At 41.2% G+C, this 23,220-nt stretch overlaps 1 long non-coding RNA gene across 1 annotated transcript in view; it reads left to right on the top strand.

Moving 5' to 3' along the window:
- LOC119823250 overlaps positions 1-20,200 on the top strand; it is an 83,082-nt gene extending 62,882 nt beyond the window's left edge. The window contains exon 4 of the long non-coding RNA XR_005286924.1: positions 20,119-20,200. This is a non-coding gene — a long non-coding RNA (uncharacterized LOC119823250). The remainder of the gene's footprint in view (positions 1-20,118) is intronic.
- The last annotated feature ends 3,020 nt before the right edge of the window (positions 20,201-23,220 follow it).

Below are 23,220 nucleotides of genomic sequence, written 5' to 3'. Positions count from 1 at the left end.
TTCCCTGGTTGTGTGTGTGTGTGTGTGTGTGTGTGTGTGTGTGTGTGTCTGCGTCTGCGTGTGTGTGTGTCTGCGTCTGCGTGTGTCTGCGTCTGCGTGTGTGTGTCTGTCAGCCTGTCTGTGGTGGTGGTGGGATAGTCTGGTGTCTGTCTGTGGTAGTCTCCTGGTGCGTGTCTCTGTGTGTCTCTCTGCCAGAGTCATTTCTCTTCTTTAGCCATTAGTGTTCCAGGAATGAAACTCGGGCCATCATATTGTCAGGCTAGGTTGCAAATGCCTTTACTAGCTGATCCATTTCACAAACCCTATATTTTCCCACCCTTCCTTCATCTCTCCCTCCCTCCCTCCCTCCCCCCCCCGACTTTTTGAGATAGGGTTTCTTTGTGTAGCCCCAGATGTCCTGGAATGTACTCTCTAGACCAGGATGATCTGGAACTCAGAGATCTGCCTCCCAAGTGCTGGAATTTTAAGGTGTGTGTCACCAAACATGGCGTTCTTTGTTTAGAGATGTTGATATATTATGCAGGCTGGCCTGGAACTCCTGCACTCAAATAATGCTTCTGTTTCAGCCTCCTGAGTAATTGGTACTACAGGGTACATGTCATTATGCTTTTCCATTTACTTATTTGTTTTTGAGAAAAGGCTTCATTATGTAGCTTTGGCAGGTCTGGAACTCACTATGTAGACCAGACTGGCCTTGAACACCTGCTTGTGCTCTCTGAGTGCTGGGATTAAAGGTATGTGCTACCATGAGGGCCTCCTCCTTATGTTTCTTTTGAAGAATGGACTATGATGATTATTTTCAACTCTGTAGGTATTTCTTTTTTTATAAATCATATCTTCCTTCATCTCTTATACTAGGGTCTGGAAGCCTGGGTCTCATGCATGCCAGACAAACACTTAACCATTGAATTATGTCCCCAAACCTCTTCTTTTATTTTTTTGAGACACAGTCTCATAGTTACCTAGGCAGACCTTGAATTTGCAATCCTCCTGCCTCAATGATTCTCCTTCATTCTCCCAAGTGCATGGTCACAGGCCTATGCCACCAGGCCCAACCTTCATTTCTTATTTAAGTTTAATATAATTTAGGTTAATAGTCGAAATAAGTTGATGTTAGCTAGTGGCTATAAAAATATATGTGTGATTTGGAATGCTAGTTTCTTTGAGTGAATTCTAAAGTGAATGTAGTAAAAAAAAAAATCACTATAGCACTGAGTGCTTATTCTGTGATTTTTTTTCTTTTAAACATTTATAATAAAACAATGAAAATAAAACTAAAAGTTATAGCTATTGATTTAAATATCTATGCATCTCACTATTTACTACAAATAAAAGCATTTAGCCTCATGAATGGTAACTTAACCTTTAATCCCAGCATTTGAGAGGCAGAGGCAAGGCAGGTGAATCTCTGTGAGTTCAAGGCCAGCCTGGTCTACATAGAGAGTTCCAACATAAATTTAGTCTTTTTCTACAGTGAATACAGTGATCTATTGATTTGCTTATCATTAATGACATTTAATCAAGATGATTTGGACATAAGTACACATTATTAGTATCTTTAAAAAGTTCAGACACCCAAACTCTCACTGCTGATATTATAGCTTACATAAGTGATCCCAAAAATTCCACCACAGAACTTCTACAACGCATAAACACTTTCAGCAATGTAGCAGGATACAAGATTAATGCAAAAAAACAGTAGCCCTTGTACCGGCGGTCGGAGGAGTTTGGAAATAACCAAAGATAGTCCTTTATAATAAATCAGTTTTAATAAAAGGAGAAATAAGGGAACTTACAGAGCCAAGGGTCCAGCGAAGCAGAGGGTAACGCGGGGGGCAAAAACAGGGGGCTCCTTCCGGGACCCGGTCCTTTTTAAAGGACCTTACTCCCCTGGGGCAGCCACGCCCCTGAACGCAGGGATTGGGCCAGCTGCCCCAACAAGCCCTCCTGTACACAGATGATAAAAGGGCTGGGGAAAAAAGAATCAGAGAGTCAACGCCCTCCACAATAGCCACAAATAGCATAAAATATCTCGGAGTAACTCTAACCAAACAAGTGGAAGACTTGTATGACAAGAACTTTAAATCTTTGAAGAAAGAAATTGAAAAAGACATCAGAAAGTGGAAAGACCTCCCAAGCTCTTCGGTAGGCAGAATTAATATAGTAAAAATGGCAATCTTACCGAAAACGATCTACAGATTCAACACAATGCCCATCAAAATCCCAACAAAATCCTTTTTTTCTATTTATTTATTTATTTATTTATTTATTTATTTATTTAAAATTTCTACTTCCTCCCATCATCCCATTTCCCTCCCACTTCCCTCCCTCCCTCTCTCCCTCACTCTCCAGACATAAGAGAAATCAGGGTGCCCTGCCTTGTGGGAAGTCCAAGCTCCCCCCTCCCCCCCGTCCAGGTCTAGGAAGGTGTGCATCCAAACAGACTAGGCCTCCAATAAGCCATAACATGCAGTAGAGTCAAAATCCAGTGTCATTATCATTGGCTTCCCAGTCCGTCCTCACTGTCAGCCACATTCAGAGAGTCCGGTTTGATCACATGCTCCTTCAGACCCAGTCCAGCTGGCCTTGGTGAGCTCTCATTAGATCAGTCCCACCGTCTCCGTGGCTGGACTCACCCCTTTTGGTCCTGACTTCCTTGCTCATGTTCTCCCTCCTTCTGCTCTTCATCTGGGCTTTGAGAGCTCAGTCCAGTGCTCCAATGTGGGTCTCTTTCTCTATCTCCATCCCTTGCCAGATGAAGGTTCTATGATGATATGCGAGATATTTATCAGTGTGGCTATGGGAGAAGGCCAGTTTAGGCGCCCTCTCCTCTGCTGCCCACAGACCTAGCTGGGGAAATCTCCCTGGACACCTGGGAACCCCTCTAGAGCCAAGACTCTTGCCAACCCTAAAATGGCTCCCTTAGTTAAGATATCTTCTTCCCTGCTCCCATATCGACCCTTCCTCTGTCTCAACCATCCCATTCCCCCAAGCTTCAAAGACCTCGAAAGAACGGTACTCAACTTCATATGGAAAAGCAAAAAACCCAGGATAGCCAAAACAATCCTGTACAAGAAAAGAACTTCTGGAGGCATCACAGTCCCTGACTTCAAACTCTACTACAAAGCTACAGTACTGAAAACAGCCTGGTATTGGCATAAGATCAGACAGGAAGACCAATGGAACCGAATAGAAGACCTGGATTTCAATCCACACATCTTTGAACACCTGATCTTTGACAAAGAGGCAAAAAATACCAAATAAAAAAAAGAAAGCATATTTAACAAGTGGTGCTGGCATAACTGGATATCAACATGTAGAAAAATGAAAATAGACCCATATCTATCACCATGCACAAAACTCAAGTCCAAATGGATCAAAGACCTCAACATAAAGCCAGCCACACTGAACCTCATAGAAGAGAAAGTGGGAAGTACACTTGAACACATTGGCACAGGGAACCACTTCCTAAATATTACCCCAGCAGCACAGACACTGAAAGAAACAATTAATAAATGGGACCTCCTGAAACAGAAAAGCTTCTGTAAAGCAAAAGATACAGTCAACAAGACAAAACGACAGCCTTCAGAATGGGAAAAGATCTTCACTAACCCCACATCAGACAGAGGTCTGATCTCCAAAATATACAAAGAACTCAAGAATTTGGACACCAGAAGAACACATAATCCAATAAAAAATAAATGGAGTACAGACCTAAACAGAACTCTCAACAGAGGAATCTAAAATGGCTGAAAGACACTTAAGGAAATGTTCAACATCCTTAGTCATCAGAGAAATGCAAATCAAAACAACTCTGAGATTCCATCTTATACCTGTAAGAATGGCCAAGATCAAAAACACTGATGACAACTTATGCTGGAGAGGTTGTGGGGGAAAGGGAACACTTCTGCATTGCTGGTGGGAATGCAAGATGGTACAACCCCTTTGGATGTCAGTGTGGTGATTTGTCAGAAAATTAGGAAACAACCTTCCTCAAGACCCAGCAATACCACTTTTGGGTATATATCCAAAGGATGCTCAATTGTGCCACAAGGACATGTGTTCAACTATGTTCATAGCAGCTTTGTTTGTTGAAGCCAGAACCTGGAAATAACCTAAATGGCCCTCGATCGGAGAACAGATAAGAAAAAATGTGGTATATTTATGCAATGGAGCACTACACAGCAGAAAAAAATGACAGCTTGAAATTTGCAGGAAAATGGGTGGAGCTAGAAAACATTATTTTGAGTGAGGTAACCTAGACACAGAAAGACAATTATCACATGTACTCACTCATAGGTGGTTTTTAAAAATAAAGCAAAGAAAGCCAACCTACAAACTACAATCCCAGAGAACTTAGACAACAATGAGGACACTAAGAGAGACTTATATAGATCTAATCTACATGGGAAGTAAGAAAGTATAAAAAGACAAGATCTCCTGAGTAAATTGGGAGCATGGGGACCTTGCGGGAGGATTGAAGTGGGGAGGAGAGAGACAGGAAGGGAAACAGAGAAAAATGTAGAGCTCAATAAATATCAATTTAAAAAAAGTTCATACACCTTAATAGAACTCCTCTTCTTTTTATAAGTTTGGGCATCTCTGCCTTAGGCTGAGTATGTATTAATTAGCAAATTATAATAAAGCTTCATGGGTCTTGAAATCAGGTGATAATTATGTGTCTGCAGAGTGAGGGGACAAACATGTTTAGGAGTAGGATGGGAGCAGCTGGGACAGATGTGGAAAGGATGGCTTGACTGGTAAGAAGTAATAGATGAGAGGATCGCATTGTTGTTACTCTTGTTGTTACTGTGCTTTGGGTTGGTTTGTTCTTTTTGATTCTGGGCTTGAACCCAGGCCTTCTGTGTGCTAGTCAAGTGGCTGCCCCTGAGCTGTAGCACCATCCAGTTGTTTGTCTTGTTTTTAAGTGTGTATGGGTGGGTTCTGAATTTGAGGTATGAGAAAATTTTGGTAGATATATGGGGCTTCAGTAGAGATAGAAACAGAGACCAAAGAGAAGGAGGTGTATTGGGCATTCTCAGCCTATAGGAACAGATGGGGGTCAGGTTCCAAGTGTATAACTATAGGAACTATTTCAGACTGTGTCAAACTTTGGCATAGGCAAGAATTACCTTGCGTGGCTTTCTTTACTTTTTAAAGCAACTTTGTTGAATTCTATTTCATAAGTCATTAAGTTTACCCACTTGTTGAGGCTATGGTAAAGCATGTACTTATCTGTGTAAAGAAAGTCCTGAGTTTAGTTCTTTTTGCATGCCAATACACAGACACACATAGAAACCTCACCTATTTTAAAGTATTAGTTAGTAGTTTTTACTATGTTCACAAAATTATAAGACACTCTCTAGTTTCATTTCTCTTGCTGTGATAAAACATTCTGACTTATAACTTCAATTCATTATCCATCATTGAGGGAAGCCAAGGCAGGATCCTGAAAGTAGACCTGCTTGCTAGTCCATATATTATTGCTTCTGACCAAGAGACTCACTTCAGAGCCATAGAAGCAAGGCAGGAAAAATGGAGGATGCTGCTTGCTATGTGGCAGGCAAATTTATGTTCAGCTAACTTTCTCACACAGTTCAGGACTTACTGCCTAGTGAATGCTGCTGCCCACAGTGGACATCAGTTAACAGTGAGGACAATCTCCCACAGACAGACTCAGAGACAAATATGATATAGGCCTTTCTAAATTAAGATTCTCTTCCCAGGTGATTATAGGTTGTATGAAGTTAACAGTTAAAATTAACCAGGAAATTAAATAATAAACTTTAAAAAGAAAAACACAATGAAGAAAAAAATGAGAAATAACTAGTACAATTTCAGAACATTTTTATTACTCCCAAAAGAAATTCTAGGTCCATTAGCCATCCTTCCCCATTCATTTCCTCTGGCCTAAAGCAACTATTATTCAACTTTCTGACTAAATAGAATTGTGTGTTTAGGAATTTTTTATTTTCCTAGCCAGGTTTTTGTGTGTGTGTGTGTGTGTGTGTGTGTGTGTGTAGCCCTGGCTGTCCTGGAACTCACTCTGTAGACCAGGCTGTCCTTAAATTCATAGGGACTTATCTTGTCTCTGCTTCCCAAGTGCTGGGATTAAAGGCATGCACCACTACCTGGCTGGATATTTTATATACATAAAATCTTTTTTTTCTCTGGGTGAAACTTCTTTCACTTAATATACATGTTTTAAGTATTCCTTCATATTGTGACATATTATTAGTATTTTACTTTTTTGCTTGAATAATTTATACAGACAACTTTCTTTATGTGTTAATCAGATCATTATTCCCACTTTATTACTGTTATGAATACTGTTTCAGTGAGCAGTTATGTACAAGCTTTTATATAAACAATTTTTCTTTTATCTCAGTTTTATATCTAGAAGTAGGATCATTAGCTGTGTGGCTTACATTTAGCTTTTTTTTTTTTTTTTTTTTTTTTTTTAGGAATAGCCTAACTGTCTTCTAAATTTTATATTGTACTACAAATGTGAGGGTTTGTAATTTTGATTTACACTTTGCATACTTCTGTGAGTGTGTATGAGTGTGTGTGTGTGTGTGTGTATCCCATCTATATACATGGGATACAACTCCATGCATGCTTTTTTTTTTAAATGAAGGTGACTGGCTGTCATCCTGTACTTAATACCATACAAGTTATAGGTAAACTGCAGCTGAGCTAGGGAAGCAGTCAATGGAAGAAGAAAGAGTAAATTTGTTGTTGTGACTTCCTGGGGAAATGTAAACAAACACCTGTTTACCACAAATAGGGCATAAACAATGGACCAAGTAAATGATCTCATCCAAGTCCTTCTTAGTGAACCATTAGTTTGTTGGGCTTGTTTACAAGAGCATGGGTGACTTGTTGGTCCCTGCATCACCAAAAACCAAGCCTGGTGACAGCTCATGAAACCGCATCCCTGGAGCCCCCTTGGCAACCTGCAGGTGGCTTCTGTGTAAGAGTGTCTTCTTCTAGTTATTACTTACATGATCTTGGGAAATGAGCTTGTGGATAGTGTACATTCAGGAGCTTCCTGAGAAGCTCAGGGTTAATTTACTTTACTTCCTAAGTATTAGAAACTTCCTTCTCTCCTCTCTCTAAGAAGAAATGTCAAAGTGATCTTAAATGGCTATTTCACTGAAATTTGTGGTTCTTGTCTAAATTTACTTCTTGGGCTGGAGTATAGCTTGGTCATAGAACATAAGCTAAGCATTTACAAGACCCCCTGGGTTTATTCCCAGCACTGAGAAACACAAAAAGTAATTGTCTTCATCAGTGTTCTAATGCTGTAAAGAGTACCATGAGAAAGACAGCGCATACAAAAGGAAGCGTTTAGTTGGAGGCTTGCTTACAGTTTTAGGTTATTTCATCATCATCATGGTAAGAAATATGGTGGCACACACAGTGCTGAAGAATTATCTGAGCGCTTCACATCCTGATCTGCAGGCAGAGAGAAAGAGGTGAGGAGAATGGGAGGGAGGGAGGAGAGAGACAGACAGAAACAGGTAAAGTGTCATACAGCTACTGGGCCTGGCATGAGCTTTTGAAACCTCAAAGCCTTCCTCCAACGAGACCACACCTCCTTATCATTCTAATCCTTTCAAAATTTCTACTCCAAGGTGATTAAGCATTCACATATACGAGCCTAATGGGGCTATTCTCATTCAAACCACCACAGTAATGCTTCTTTGTCTAAGAAGCCTTGTCTCTCTGGTAGTTGTACTATTGATTCATTGAACTGTAGTATAAGACCTTATAATGAAAAAAAAAGATTACCCCAAAGACTAATGTGATTCAATAAGAGAAAAGAAAACAAAATGTAGTGATTTATAACTATAATCCCAGAACCCAAGAAGCTGAGATAGGAGGGTGGTGAGTGTGACCTGAGCTACATAGAGAAACCATTTCTCAACAGCAACAAAAACAGGAGAGGGAAGACTGCTAGAGCAAGTAGGTAACCATGTGTGAATGCATGGGTCTTTATATTACATACCATACATAAAACCTAATTTGAGGTGGTTCAGAGATCTGAGTGTGGCACCAAAAGCATAAGCCTTTGGAAGACACGTAGAGCATGTCTTCATGGCTCTGTGAGGATGCAACAAGTAGCAGAACAATTATTAAATTGAATTTCATTAATTTTTCAACTTTCATGGTGGCATATGCCTCTAATTCCAGTATTTAGGAGTCAGAGGTAGAACTTTGAGACCTTCTATTTAAACTTTTTGTCTCATGTCAGGATCACAAAGATGCACTGGAGTTGGGTAAATCAGTTCACTAAACCTCTTTGCTTCTCTTTCCATTGTAACTGTATTCTCTGAATCTACTTTCTCTGCTTTTCACCATTTTTTAACCTGTTTAATTGGCTTATTGAGGACTGGTAGCAGAGCCTCACTTATTAGGGCTGTCAAGGCCCCAGCTCTGACCCTAACCCCTCCAGTAACAATAAGACCCATAAGAAAGTCAAGTTTGGAATTGAAGAGAACGTATGAGGTTTACATGGTATTTGAAATGTCTTATACTATTCTTATCGCTGAATCTGCCCTCCAGGTAAAGATACTTGGCTTAAAGACAGGATAGTTCAGGATACAAGACAGAATTAGGAATCGCCCAAATGTAGTAGTTGAGCTTGTGAGATTACATTAAGTTGCTGTGAGTGACAGAATGTGGTGAGAAAAGTTCAAGGGCAGATGTTGGGAGAAATGCATGTTTATGTAATAGGAAAACAAGAAACAGAATTCAGTCAGCATAGCTTTATCAGATATCTTATTTGTGTCGGGCTTACAATGAAGAAGATATTCAGAGTGTGTGACTCAGGAATTTGCATTGTTGATGCAGAGCCAGACAGCAAAGCACATGAACAAGTAAGAGGTCCTGAGTGATCTGTGTTACTCGAGAGAGTGGCTGACTGTGGAAAGTACTTCAGCTTCAGTCAAAGAGATGGTACTGGAGTGGATGTCTAAATGATGGAAAGAAAGCTTTCAAGTAACAATATTGGGGAAAAAAGCATTCCGAGTCTGAATAGTAAATCCACAGGCCCCAATATTGGATGAGGGAGAGAAAAGGAAATAGAATGGAAGTCTGTATGGGAGTACAGGGCAGAAAAGAATTTCAAAAGGGTAGTGGCTCCTCTGTTAAATGTTAGGAGAGGTCAGGGAATAATAGGAGTAATAAAAATGTACTTGGGAGCCAGCTCAGTGCGTAAAAGTGCTTCCCACCATACCTGGCAACCCACAAAAAGGTAAAAACAGAAAACTGACTCCACACGATAGTCTTTGACCTGTACATACACACCATGGTGTGCACATATGCACACAAACAAAATAATCATTGTCTTATGAATTTATTGGGAATTGAAAAAAGGGATGCAAACAAATATTTGTCCACCTGTGTTTGTAACAGCATCATTCACCAGGTCCAAAAGACGGAAAGCAATAAAAATGTTTATTAATGGGTGAATGGATGAAGATATGTCATATACATATGGGACATGATTTATCCTCAAAAAGGAAGAAAATCCCAACATGTGCTGCAATATAGGTGAGCTTGGTGATATGGTGAAATAAGGAATTCCAGAAAGACAAATGCATCATCCTACATAACCTGGAGTTGTTTATTCATAGAGACACAAAGCATAGTGGATGGCTGCTGCCAGAGACCAAGAGTGGAGAATGAGACCCTCTTGTTAAATAATACTGGGTTTCAGATGAGAAACATTTTTTTTGAGTTCTGGTGATGGTTGTGGTGGTTAACAGCAGTGTAAATATGCTTAATGCCAACCAGCTGTACAGTTCATGGTTATGAGGGCTGAGCGTGCACTGCTGTAGTACTAGAGTGCCTAGCTAGCTTCTAGCAGATTCTGGGAAAAGTACTCACGGATACTATGTATTGGGAAATAAGGGTGGGAGAATTCCTCAGAAAGAAAGATGAAAAATATTGGCAAAGTATACATGGAGAAGTAAAAAGAAAGTGGATCAACCCCCAGAACTGAATACTAAATGACAGGATTTCTAAGAATAGAGAACAGAAATTGGAGGAGAGGAAATTGTCAAGTAGAGAAAATGTCCTGCATCTAAAAGAGCTAGGTTCTAGATTGTAGGACCTGCCCAGTGCAGGTTCAACAGTGAAAAGAGCAGTACTAGTGGTTTGCAGGCTAAGAAAACTAAGCATAATAGAAAATTGCAGAAGGCTTTAGAGAAACAACAGTGTACCCCCCAAAAGAATTTAGAATGACATGTAACTTCTGGCTAGCAACTATGGGAGTATATAAGCTCTCTCTGCTGCTTTTGGGGGAGGGAGGCTTGTACAGAAAGAATTGAGTTATACCATTCCATGTGATTCAGTTCTGTGTGTTATTTACTTACTAGTAACAATGTTTGAAGTGAATACTGATTTAAAGAGAAACCATGGCTTAACATTGGTAGGACAGAAAAGGAAGAGAGGTAAAGATTGGGGAGAAGTTTTTATTTGATATTTTAAAACATGTATATAAGTGTTAGAGTGTAGCTAAGTGGTAGAACACTTGCCTAGCATTATAGAAATCAATTAATCATGCAATCATGCAATCTTCATTGCAAATTTAAATAATTAAAAAAATCAGGTTACTAGTAAGAAATGGAAATACTGACTGTATTATGGGCATTTGGTTCCCAGCACTATGGCAGTTCACAGCTGACTGACTAACTCTGGTTCCAGAGACTCCCTCTTCTGGATTCTGCAGGCACTGCATACATGTGGTATGCTTAGATAAATGTGGGCAAAACAGTCATACACATAAAAAATACTTTTTAAATATTTTGTCTTTTTGAGACAGTGTTTTTCTGAGTAACAGCACTGGCTGTCCTAGACTCACTTGGTAGGTGAGGCTGGCCTCGAACTCACAGAGATCCACCTGCCTTTGCCTCCCAAGTGCTGCGATTGAAGGTGTGTGTCACCATGGCTGACTAAAATAAATAAATCTTAAAAAGAAGAAAAACTGGCTGAGGTAATACACACCTATAATTCCAGCACTTGGGAGGCTGGAAGATTTTGAGTTGCAGGTGTTAAAAGATGGGATAGGTTTTTGTTTTTAATCAATAGAGGAATATTTGAGGCATCTATAAGGGCCATAATAAATTTTCAGATTAAGATTGCAAAATATATGTCAAGTGAAGAGACAGACTTCCTGAAAATGGGGAATGGGTGCAAGAGAAAGAAGAATCCTTAGATAGGAAGGAAGACCCAGAGAGAGTGGAGAAATTAGTGTAGATCAAGGGTTTAGGATACAGTGAATGAAGTTGACCTGGCAGAGCAGTAGAAGAGGGGGAGGGGGATGAGTAAAAGACACGGGTTTACAGTCATGGTCAGAGGAATAAAAGAGGCTTTGTGTGGAATAAGTTCTCAAGAATAGCTGCCTAGTAGGTGGGAATTAGAGAAAAGTGCTGACTGTGTAGGAGAGATGTGGTTGTATAGATGGGACATTCATTCATTCCTTCAACCCAGTGTCTACCTTTTGGAAAAAGGGCTCTGGAAAGTGTATTGAATGAATGAATGCTCATGTTGGAGAGCAGTGTTCTGTCCACAAAGATTACATCGTTTCTGTCCCTCCTAGGCTCACCTACAGGGGAGTAGAACAAAGGGTCATAGAAGGCCCTGTAGTAGGCTCTACAGGTAGAGAGGGACAGGAGTAGGTGGAGGACAGAGAAGGAAGTGCTAGATGTCAGCAGCCACTTCCTAGAAAATGAAAATGACAGGGGAGTAGGCTCCAGAGAGGGATAGTGGCCTTCTAGGCAGCACTGAAATGGGAAGAGGGAGAAGTAGCTTATATATTCTGGGTAAAGGACCAACTTTGTCACTTTTCAGAGCATTGCTCTGCAACCCAGGGACAGATGTTGCAGATGAAACAAGGGGTTTGGCAAAACTGGAGTGTTTGAAGAGCAAGTCAACTGAGGAGCAAATTCGGGATATAGAGAAGGAAATATTTTGTGTTCCCGTGTGTAAAGATCCAAAGGGATTTTGGAAACGAGCACTCTGAAAACAGAAATTTTGGAGATGTCGTGCAGGTTTCAGCAGAAGATAGGAGTAGGGGAATTTTTATGGGCAAAGTCAAATTTTAGGATTTTTTTTATTTTCAAAGTGGATGTTGGGGTGAAGTAGTCTGGTTTGTTGGTGAGGCCCAGAGCCCAGACTACCTGTTTCCTAGCTGAGGTAAAAGAGAGATCGGCTACCTGTTTGAGAATGTGAGGGTTGTGAAAGTTTGACAATAAAAGATTTCTGGACATGTATCAAACAAAATTAATGCAAAGTCAAATGTAAAATGAACACAAGGTGTTTTGGGCAGTCCTTGCCAGTGTTGGATTGCCCAGCTTCAGGGCAGCCTGGATTCTCACACACAGCCTGCATGCTTTGCATTGCAGATGCTGTCACAGCATGTAACACCTACAGGTACTTACTGAAACACCTTACCTGAGGGGGAAACTGTTGTGTTATGAATTGCAGTGTCTTGTTTTTGTATGTACAGGTACATGTGTGTGCGTATATATGAAGAGCAAAGGGATAACTTCAGCTGTCATTCTTCAGATGACAACTACTTTTTGTTGTTTTGTGCATGTGTGTGGTGTGTGCATGTGCATGTATTTCCTGTGTGAATAGGTCAGCCTACCCACTGCTCAGCTCTGTCTTTTTTTCATCTTCAAGCATCTGGCTACTTGTGGTTTCTCAGCTCTGCATTCCAGCTGCTCTGCTATTGCTGTCCCTCTACTGTCTCTGTCACTGCTGTCCCTCTACTGTCTCTGTCACTGCTGTCCCTCTACTGTCTCTGTCACTGCTGTCCCTCTACTGTCTCTGCCACTGCTGTCCCTCTACTGTCTCTGTCAGTCACTGCTGTCCCTCAACTGTCTCTGTCACTGCTGTCCCTCTACTGTCTCTGCCACTGCTGTCCCTCTACTGTCTCTGTCACTGCTGTCCCTCTACTGTCTCTGTCACTGCTGTCCCTCTACTGTCTCTGCCACTGCTGTCCCTCTACTGTCTCTGTCACTGCTGTCCCTCTACTGTCTCTGTCACTGCTGTCCCTCTACTGTCTCTGTCACTGCTGTCCCTCTACTGTCTCTGTCACTGCTGTCCCTCTACTGTCTCTGCCACTGCTGTCCCTCTACTGTCTCTGTCACTGCTGTCCCTCTACTGTCTCTGTCACTGCTGTCCCTCTACTGTCTCTGCCACTGCTGTCCCTCTACTGTCTCTGTCACTGCTGTCCCTCTACTGTCTCTGCCACTGCTGTCCCTCTACTGTCTCTGTCACTGCTGTCCCTCTACTGTCTCTGTCACTGCTGTCCCTCTACTGTCTCTGCCACTGCTGTCCCTCTACTGTCTCTGTCACTGCTGTCCCTCTACTGTCTCTGTCACTGCTGTCCCTCTACTGTCTCTGTCACTGCTGTCCCTCTACTGTCTCTGTCACTGCTGTCCCTCTACTGTCTCTGCCACTGCTGTCCCTCTACTGTCTCTGTCACTGCTGTCCCTCTACTGTCTCTGTCACTGCTGTCCCTCTACTGTCTCTGCCACTGCTGTCCCTCTACTGTCTCTGTCACTGCTGTCCCTCTACTGTCTCTGTCACTGCTGTCCCTCTACTGTCTCTGTCACTGCTGTCCCTCTACTGTCTCTGTCACTGCTGTCCCTCTACTGTCTCTGCCACTGCTGTCCCTCTACTGTCTCTGTCACTGCTGTCCCTCTACTGTCTCTGTCACTGCTGTCCCTCTACTGTCTCTGTCACTGCTGTCCCTCTACTGTCTCTGTCACTGCTGTCCCTCTACTGTCTCTGTCACTGCTGTCCCTCTACTGTCTCTGTCACTGCTGTCCCTCTACTGTCTCTGTCACTGCTGTCCCTCTACTGTCTCTGCCACTGCTGTCCCTCTACTGTCTCTGTCACTGCTGTCCCTCTACTGTCTCTGCCACTGCTTCACTGTCTGTTATTTTCCTCGTTTCCAACTGAGCCTGAAAAGGCAAAAGAAAAACTGCTTGAGAAAAGCCTTTTTTGAGTATAATATTACAGCCACGCTTGCTTGCTTATATAACCAGAGAAGGGGTATTTGTACCCATCATAGCAAACCTCTTGTGCAAATGAGGGTTTGTGTTTGCACTAGTTAGTAGTGTCCCTTTCCCAGCAATCACACAATTCCCTCTAGTAGGCCACTAAGGAAAGTGCACCTTCTCTGGCTGCAGCGCCATCTCCAGTTCACTGAGATTTCTGATAGCAAACATCTGGTACAAACTGTTTGAAACACTTCTCACTGGGCCTTTTACTTTCAGGAGCCAAAGCAAGCAGCTGGATCATCATGTGTTTGCCTGAATGTGTCAGAGGAGTGTTTAAAACAGCTGGTGCTAGAATAAGAGCAGGCATCTGGCTGTTTGACTGACAGTCCTTTTGCTCAAAGAAGATGGGGCAGCAAGGGAGACTACAATAGCTCAACAATCTTGAGTCGCACGACCCCCCCATTTGCTTATTATAAGAAAATGAACTTCAGATGGAGTGCTTTTCAGAAGAACTTGAAAGAACATATCAACACTAATAGTGATTTTAATCGTTTTAAAAGTGCTTAAACAATGCATGACACCTGTTCAGTGCCCCAGGGATAGGTAAGTCTTGGAGTCTCATTAAATGTGAGATTAAGGAAGAGAAATTAAGGATCTTATATAACTATAGGTTTCTTGTTAAGGGATCATAGTAAATTGTGATACTGTTCACATGAGAACTAGGAAATACAGGAGGCTAGGGAGATGGTTCAGTGGCTGAAGTGCTTGCTGCACAAGCATGAGAACAGGAGATTCGGTTCCCATCACACACATACATGCCAGGTGGGCATGGCGCCCATTTGTGATTCCAGCCTTGGAAGGTAAAGACAGATCCTTGCCAGGCAGTGGTGGCGCATGGCTTTAATCCCAGCACTCGAGAGGCAGAGGCAGGCAGATCTCTGTGAGTTCGAGGTCTACAAGAGCTAGTTCCACACCATAGACTCCAAAGCTACAGAGAAATCCTGTCTCAAAAAACAAAACCAAAAACAAACAAAAAAAGATGTATCCTCATAGGAAGCTGGCTAGTGAGATGGGTCCTATCAACAGAACAGATTCTGGGTTTGATTGAGAAAAACCCTGCCTCAGTGAATTAGGTGGAAGAGCGACCAAGGAAGATTCCTGTCATTGATCTTGGGGCTTCACATGAATATACAGTGTTGCATATGTACCCACATGTGCAAATACCACACTCTTGTGCACACCATACACATGAAAGCATGCAAAAATGGACAAAGGGAAAACTGAAGGATACAAATAGAAGAAATTTAGAAGCTAAGGTAGTGTTTCATTTTGGATTGGGCCAACGAGCTTGAACATGAGGGCTAGAAGTAAAGATCTGGATCTGATGCACAGGGTTTGTGAGATTTTTCCATTATTGCTGCTTAGTATCATTGTGATATTATACTATTAATTAGCAGTAAAACACCATTTTCCCACTTGATTAAAAGATGACATTTGAATGGTTAAATGCACAAAATATACAGCTTAGTACTTTTGTTTATTTTTTGAGATAAAGTCTTATTCCATAGCCATGGCTGTCCTGGAACTCATTGTGTAGACCAAGCTAGCCTCGAACTTGCAGTGACACTCCTGAGTTTGTATCATGATTACATACATGAGCCACCATACCTGGCTAGTGATTTTTAAAAGCATTTGTGTTTATTTGTTTTTATGTAGTGTGTGGTGTGGTTACATGCATGCCACAGTGTATATGTGAAAATCAGACAACTTGCTGGTCAGTTCTCTCCTTCTGCTATGTAGGTTTCAGGGATTAAAGTCATATTGTCAGGCTTTGTGGCAAGGGCCTAACCCTGAGCACTCTATAATACTTGTCTGTCTTCCACATTACTAGATCCCTTAAGAAATGGATTCTTTTTTTCCAAATTGGGAGTGATTCCATCTGTAGGAGACTGCTATTTCATTTTCTGACCTCCCAGACATGAATAATCACACAGAAACTATATTAATTATAGCAGTGTTTGGCCTATTAGCTCAGGATTCTTATTACTAACTTTTACATCTTAAATTAATCCATTTATATTAATCTCTGTGTTGCCACAAGGCTGTGGCTTACTGGGTAAGGTTCTGTTCTGGTGTCTTTCTCCTTCAGCAGCTATGTGGCATCTCTTTGACTCTACTCTCTCTATATTTCTCTATCCAGATTTCCTGCCTGGCTTTGCTTTGCTAAGCCATTGGCCAAAACAGCTTTATTCATTATCCAGTAAAAGCAACACATATACTATATCCCCCATCTCTGGACATAACTGTTTTCAAAGATTTATTAATTTTTATTTTGTATATGAATTTTTGCCTGGATGTACTCACATGTGTACGATGTGAGTTCCTTGTGCTTATAGAGGTCAGAAGAGGGTATCAGATATCCTGGAATGGTTGTGAGCCATAATGTGGGTACTTGGGAACAAACCCAGATCCTCTATAGAAACAGCAAGTGCTCTAACCACTGAGCAATCATCCTACCCCTTAGTTTTGTTTCTGTTGTTTTTATTTTTTTTTAAATTATTTATTTATTTATTGTGTATGCAATATTCTGTCTTCATGTACACCTGCAGGCCAGAAGAGGGCGCCAGACTTCATTACAGATGGTTGTGAGCCACCATGTGGTTGCTGGGAATTGAACTCAAGACCTCTGGAAGAGCAGGCAATGCTCTTAACCACTGAGCCATCTCTCCAGCCCTGTTTCTGTTGTTTTTAAATTATGCCTTTGGGAGGTAGTTTTTACAGGACTAAAAAGCCCATTAATAGAGTATCTCTTTTTCTTTGTTTACCAGTAAACAAATAGAGCAGTAAAAATGCCTGATCCAGATGTTTACTGGAAGTAGAGAAGTTCTTTGAAATTTATATAAACTATATCAAGTATATATTAAATATATATAGTTGAAAGAGTATTTATGAAGGATCCCTCATAACGTAGCTCTCATCATCATTATTTATGCCCCTGCAAAGCTTAAGCAGGCATGGGCAGCCTGTTTCTGGTGGTTCTCCAGTTGTTCCTATCCTGGGCAGTCCTGGATACTTGTGTTATTGTCACCAAGGTTCCACAGTCTTCCTTTATGCTATCTATCCAGAGTCTTTAGGGCCTTCCTCTTCGCATTATCCCATGCACTCCTCCAAGCAATTCTATCTTTGGGTATTTGACATCGTTCATTTTCATAACATGGCTGAAGTATCTCAAGCACCGTTGCTGTATCCTGTAGTTTATTTCCTTCTGTAGATGGAGGTATTTCTTAATGTCATTGTTGCTGCTCAGCCTGTCTCTTTGTGTGATGCCTAGAATCCTCCTGAGACTCTAGCTGGCCTCAAACTCAGTTCACTTGACTCTGATTCCTGAGTGCTGGAATTAAGCCAAGAAGTAGAAGATACCCAGAAACCCTAGATAACCCCATATGTCTTCCTTGAATGAATCCCCTCCCTAATCATCTCTCCCTTGCTAAAATAACCACTGCCCTAGATTTTATATTAATCATTACCTTTTTTAATATTTATTTATGTAGATATATCTACAAATATACAGGTTGAATTTCCTTTGTCTTTAAATGCTTAGGGCCAGAAGTATTTGAGATTTTGAGCTTTGGGGTTTTGAGATATGTATATAGTTTACAGATCATGCATCCTTAATCTAGAAATCTGAAGTGCTATCAACACTGAAACTTCAAGTTTCAGCATAATAAAATTTTCAGATTGGGGATGCTCAAGCTTTCAGTGTCTAAAACTGTATATAACTGGGCTGGAGAAATGTCTTAGAGCTTAAGCTCACAGGCTACTCTTCCAGAGAACCCAGGTTTGATTCCCAGCACCCACATGGCAACTTACAACCATCTGTAACTCAGTTCCAGGAGATATAACACCTTTGGTCTCCATGAGCACCAGGCACACATGTGGTACACAGATATAAATATAGGCACAACACCCATACACATAAAATATAAATAAATCTTTAAATAAATAGTTTGTGGCTGGAGAAATGGCTCAGTGGTTAAAAGCACTAACTGCTCTTTCAAACGACCCGGGTTCAGTTCCTAACACCCACATGGCAGCTCATAACTGTCTGTAACTCCAGTTCCAGGGGATCCAGCACCCTCACACAGACATATGTGCAGGCAAAACACTAATACTCATAAAATAAAAATAAATGAATTAAAAAATAGTTGTATATAAGCTGAGGAAGGAGGATTATGAGTTTGAAGCCAGCTTGGGCTACATATAATGAGTTTGTATATACATGTGTGTTTGTGTATATTCATAAATATTAATAGCATATGAATATAGACCATTCTCTCTGTATGAGTTCCTCATTCAAACACTCAGCCAATACAGTTAGAAAATACTTGGGGCCAGGCAGTGGTAGTGTATGCCTTTAATCCCAGCACTCAGGGTGCAGAGCCAGCCTGGTCTACAGAATGAATTGCAGAATAGCCAAGGCTACACTGATTCTCAGTGTATTTCGAGACCCTGTCTCGAAAAACCAAATTTAAAAAAAAATAGAGAAAGGAAGAAAACACTTGGGGTCAGAGGAAATAGGTAGGGCTCTAACTCAGTCATAGAATTCTTGCCTGCCTACCATGCATCAGGCACTAGGTCCTACTCTCTGTGCTAAATATTGATGCATGCATAATTGCATCATGTTTCCCATCACTTGAGATTAGAGGCGGAATTAGAAGTTCAAGGCCCCTCTCAGGTTCATAGTATCTTCAGTTCCAACCAGGACTACATGAAAATCTATTCTAAACAAAAATATCTTGATCTGGTGAGAAGACTCGGTGTGTAAAATTTCTTGCTGCCAAGCCTGACCACCAAGTCCAGTCAATCCCTAGGATCCACATAGTAGAAGGAGATAACCAACTCTCACAGGTTGTCCACTGACCTAACCATATATGTCTGTATGTGCATAGATATACAGACAAATAAATAATAAAATTTTAAAATTAAAAAACTTTCTGGGCCAAGCAGTGTGTGTACGTGTGTATGTATGTATGTGTCATACACATACATACACGTGTGTATGTATGTATATGTCACACACATACATACATAATTTTAGAATAAGTAGTATGCAAATTCTGTACCACTTTGTACTGAGCCTCCTTGGATTTTGGTTTCCTTGATAATTTTGGAGCCGGTCTTCTGTAGATACCAAGGGATGAAGGTACTCTTTTATGATTTGCTTCTCTCAACAAAGATTAGATATTTGTAACTTAGCTTGGTTGAGTATGTCGCTAAAAATGTCATAACCTATTTTATTGTCAGTGGATATTTATTTCTGCATTTTCTTCTGTTAAAAATGTTACTGCCTGCTGGGCATGCCTTTAATCCCAGCACGTGATCCTTTGTGAGTTCAAGGATAGCCTAGTCTAGTAGAAGAAACCCTGTATAAGGAGAGAGAGAGACTGAGACTGAAGGGGGGGGGGGCAGAGACTATAATAGCAAATAGATACTTTTGTGTGTGTTTGTGTGTATATATATATAAAGATCCTTTAAAGCATACACCTAGAAATATGTATTTGAAGTTTGTATGATGAGTGTGTATTCAAATGTACCAAGTAAGGGCAAACTTTCTTAAAGTCGTTATACCAGTTTTCCCTCCCACTATGAGTGGAGAGTTGCCATGCTAACACTCCATGCTGCTGGGCTTTGCCATTTTACCCAATCTGGCGGTTGTGAAATGGTATCTCTTTGTGGTTTTAATTTGCATTTTTCTGACTGACATGAAATTAAGCAGTTTTTCATGTGTTTAAGGAAAATTCACATCTTCTCTTCAGTGACACTCCCACCCAGTAGTTTTGCAGGGTTTTCATGGGCTGGTATTTTCTCATTGACTCTTAGATAATCTGTTATGTTCCTGATACTAATCACTTGTCACAGTTGTGTGAGCTGCTTATCAACACTTTTCCTTTTTCATCCTGAACACACCTGGAGAACAAAAGTCTCACTTCTGTTCTAGACACTGTAGTGACATGGCCCTGTGGGTGTGCACAGAGCAGGGCCTGTAAGTCTCATCATAGTACTGACTGCTGCTGACCTGTGGTGCTTGCCTTTGCAGGTGGAACAGGAGGATTTTGTAATGGAAGGGCATGGCAAGACTCCACCTCCTGGAGAAGAAGACAAACAGTGAGTCACAGTTTATTAAAAGGGTCCTATCACAGAAGCACTCGGTTCAGTGTGCTGAGAGCAAGTTTGCTGGGCTATGTATATGTCGGAGATACAGTAGAGCATACCAGTTGCTTTGTTGGTACATTGCTTCTATTTATAGACCAACTAGAGAGACAAGAAAGTTGGCTTTGTTGTTTTTCACACTTGGCTAATCAAAATTTATGTTATGCTTGAGTAAAAGCTTTAAGGCTCAGGATGTTCCAAATTGAACTAATTAAGTTTGGGTGTTTTCCAAAGAAAGTATGAAATGGTGCTTCCTTTCCTTAGCAGTGTCTTCATGAAGGAGGCTCAATTAATGGGCTGCCTGCACACACCAAGTGTGTGCATAGAACTTCCTGAAATTCAATACCAGTGGCAATTAAAACATCTATCACTACTTAACAACAACGTTTTTATCTAATGGAACAGGGGCTGTAAATACCATAACTTAGCCAACATTCTCAGTAGTTCAGGATATATCTACTCTAACTTCTAAAAAGGTGACTGGTTTTAAACTTCCATTTAGCACCTTTGGTGTGGCTTTTTAGTGGGGACGAATAGATTTTATTTTCCCTCATCTGTTGTAGGATTTAGAAAATTGTGTTTCAAAGTAAACCAGTTTTTTTATATGCCCTTTTAAAGGAAAAACTCTTAAGACAGGCTTAAAGCACTGACCTAACTCCAAGTTTTATTTAGATAGTAGTTTCCTAAATTGAATGGGAGGGTGATTCATAGGATTTACCAAAAATCTCTAAAGAAAAACTCCTCTTCTTCGTCTTTCTCCCTTTTTTTTTTCCTAGAAAATATTTTGGTGTATCTTAAGAAAACGATGTTCTTAAACCCTTAGAAATGAATTATGCAGACTAGACTGTGCTGCCAGGAGGCCAGACTCATTAAAGGAGAGTGCCTTGTCTTGTGTTTGTTGTGAATGGAAACCAGGAGATCTTTGCAGCCATTTAATTTGCTAAGCTGGCAGTTTTTAAAATAGCTCACAGTATAAATCCTAACTTTGCTCTGATCTGTCTAATGCACTTTCATTTTAGATGGGTTGATGGCATCCACTCCTCTCTAGGGAATTAGAATGCAGACATCTATTTGGTCTCAGTGAAAAGGCAGGAGAAGTACTTCAGGCAGTTTTCTCCATGGCTTCCACCCACTCTCCTACCCCACAATCTTGTCCTATAAAAATCACAGTTGCATTTGTCAAGGGCTTTCTGTATTCAAGGTAGGTACATGTCTAGGTTATGGGGTTGTGTTTTTTTTTTTTTTTACTTATTTTTATTTTATGTGTATGGAAGTTTTGCCTGCATGTACGTCTGTGCAATACGTGCATACCAGATTCCCATAGCTGCAGAAGAAGGCATCAGAGCCCTTGGAATTGGAGTTACAGATGGTTGTAAGCTGTTTCGTGAATGCTGGAGATCAAACCTTGATCCTCTTTTTATCACCGAGCCATCTCCTCAGCCCCAGTGCCATGTCCGCTTGTAGCGTTTTATCTCCATTACTCAAAGATCAGCCCATGTCCATACAACTCAAAGTAGAGTTTAAGATTTGATTCCCGGTCTTGCTGATTTTGAGGTGCTTATAGTGTTATTCTCTCCTTTCTTTTGCTCTCCCTGAAGCAGTGCTCCTGAAAGGGACTATGGTTTACACAGTAACAGAAATCAGAGTCTCTAGAATAATAGGAAGTTGGGGAAAACAATATTAACAATATTTCCTAGACACCAATGAAAGTTCTGCTCTTTAGAGGGCTCCCATTTCCTAAACAAACCTGTCTTTATCTTCAGAGGCCCTGTCTGGTAACACCTGCCCTGTGTTGGCTTCTTCCAGAACTCAGGAATCCTTCAGGGCTCTGGAGGTGGGGGGGGAAGACGGAGGGATGGACAGTTTCTACACAAGTGTGTTCTGCTTTTACAGTGTTTCATAAATTAGAGTATCTTGTGTGATATCTTTACCATTCTCTAGAAGCCACCTAAACCCTGAGGTTTTGTTGTAGTTTGGTTTGGCACTAAGGATGAAATCAAGGCCCTTGCAACTTGCTAGATAAGCACTAACATATAGTCCCCACCCTCTTTTGCTTTTGTTTTGTTTTTTTTCTCATTTTTTTTTATTAAAAATTTCCATCTCCTCCCCTCTTCCTCCCCCTTCCCTCCCCTCCCTTCCACCCATATCCCCACTCCGCCCCTCTCCAAGACAAAGAGCCATCAGGGTTCCCTTCACTATGTTAAGTCCAAGGTCCTCCCAGCTCCCCCTAAGTCCAGGAAGGTGAGCAACCAAACTGACAAGGCTCACAGTGAGCCGGTCCATGCTGTAGATTTCATGCTCGTTGCCGTTGTCCTTGGTTTCTCAGTCCTCTTCCACCGTCAGCCACGTTCAGAGAGTCCGGTTTGGTCCCCTGTTCCATCAGTCCCATTCCAACTGGACTTGGTGGTCTCCCGTTAGATCTGTCCCACCATCTCAATGGGTAAATGCACTCCTCATGGTCCTGACTTCCTTGCTCATGATCTCCCTCCTTTTTCTCCTCATCAGGACCTTGGGAGCTCAGTCCGGTGCTCCTATGTGGGGCTCTGTCATTTTCTCCATCCAATGCCAGGTGAAGGTTCTATGGTGATATGCAAGATATTCATTCATTCATTAGTTGATTCATTCATTCTGGGTCTGCTCTGTTATCCTGTATTGAAGTAATAAGAAATATATCTTTTCTTCCTGAAAATCTGTTTACCCTCTGTGAGAATCAGGAGCAAATAAGTTTTTGTTTGTTTTATAGTCTCTGTCTTGTAGTTCCCTGTCGTGTGTGTGTGTGTGTGTGTGTGTGTGTGTGCGCACACGCGTGTGCGCACATGCATGCGTGCGTGCGTGTCTGTCTGTCTGTCTGTCTGTCTTGTGATTCTGGTGATTGGACCCAGGTAAACGCTCTGCCACTGTGGTTTATACCCAGCTCCTAGACAGACTCTAACAACATTTTTTCCTCATTTATTGGATAAAACACCTTATGTTACTTATGGAAGAAAGG

Source organism: Arvicola amphibius, chromosome 9 (genome assembly GCF_903992535.2).
Source record: "Arvicola amphibius chromosome 9, mArvAmp1.2, whole genome shotgun sequence".
Taxonomy (NCBI): domain Eukaryota; kingdom Metazoa; phylum Chordata; class Mammalia; order Rodentia; family Cricetidae; genus Arvicola; species Arvicola amphibius.
This window is presented reverse-complemented; position numbering and strand designations above follow the sequence as displayed.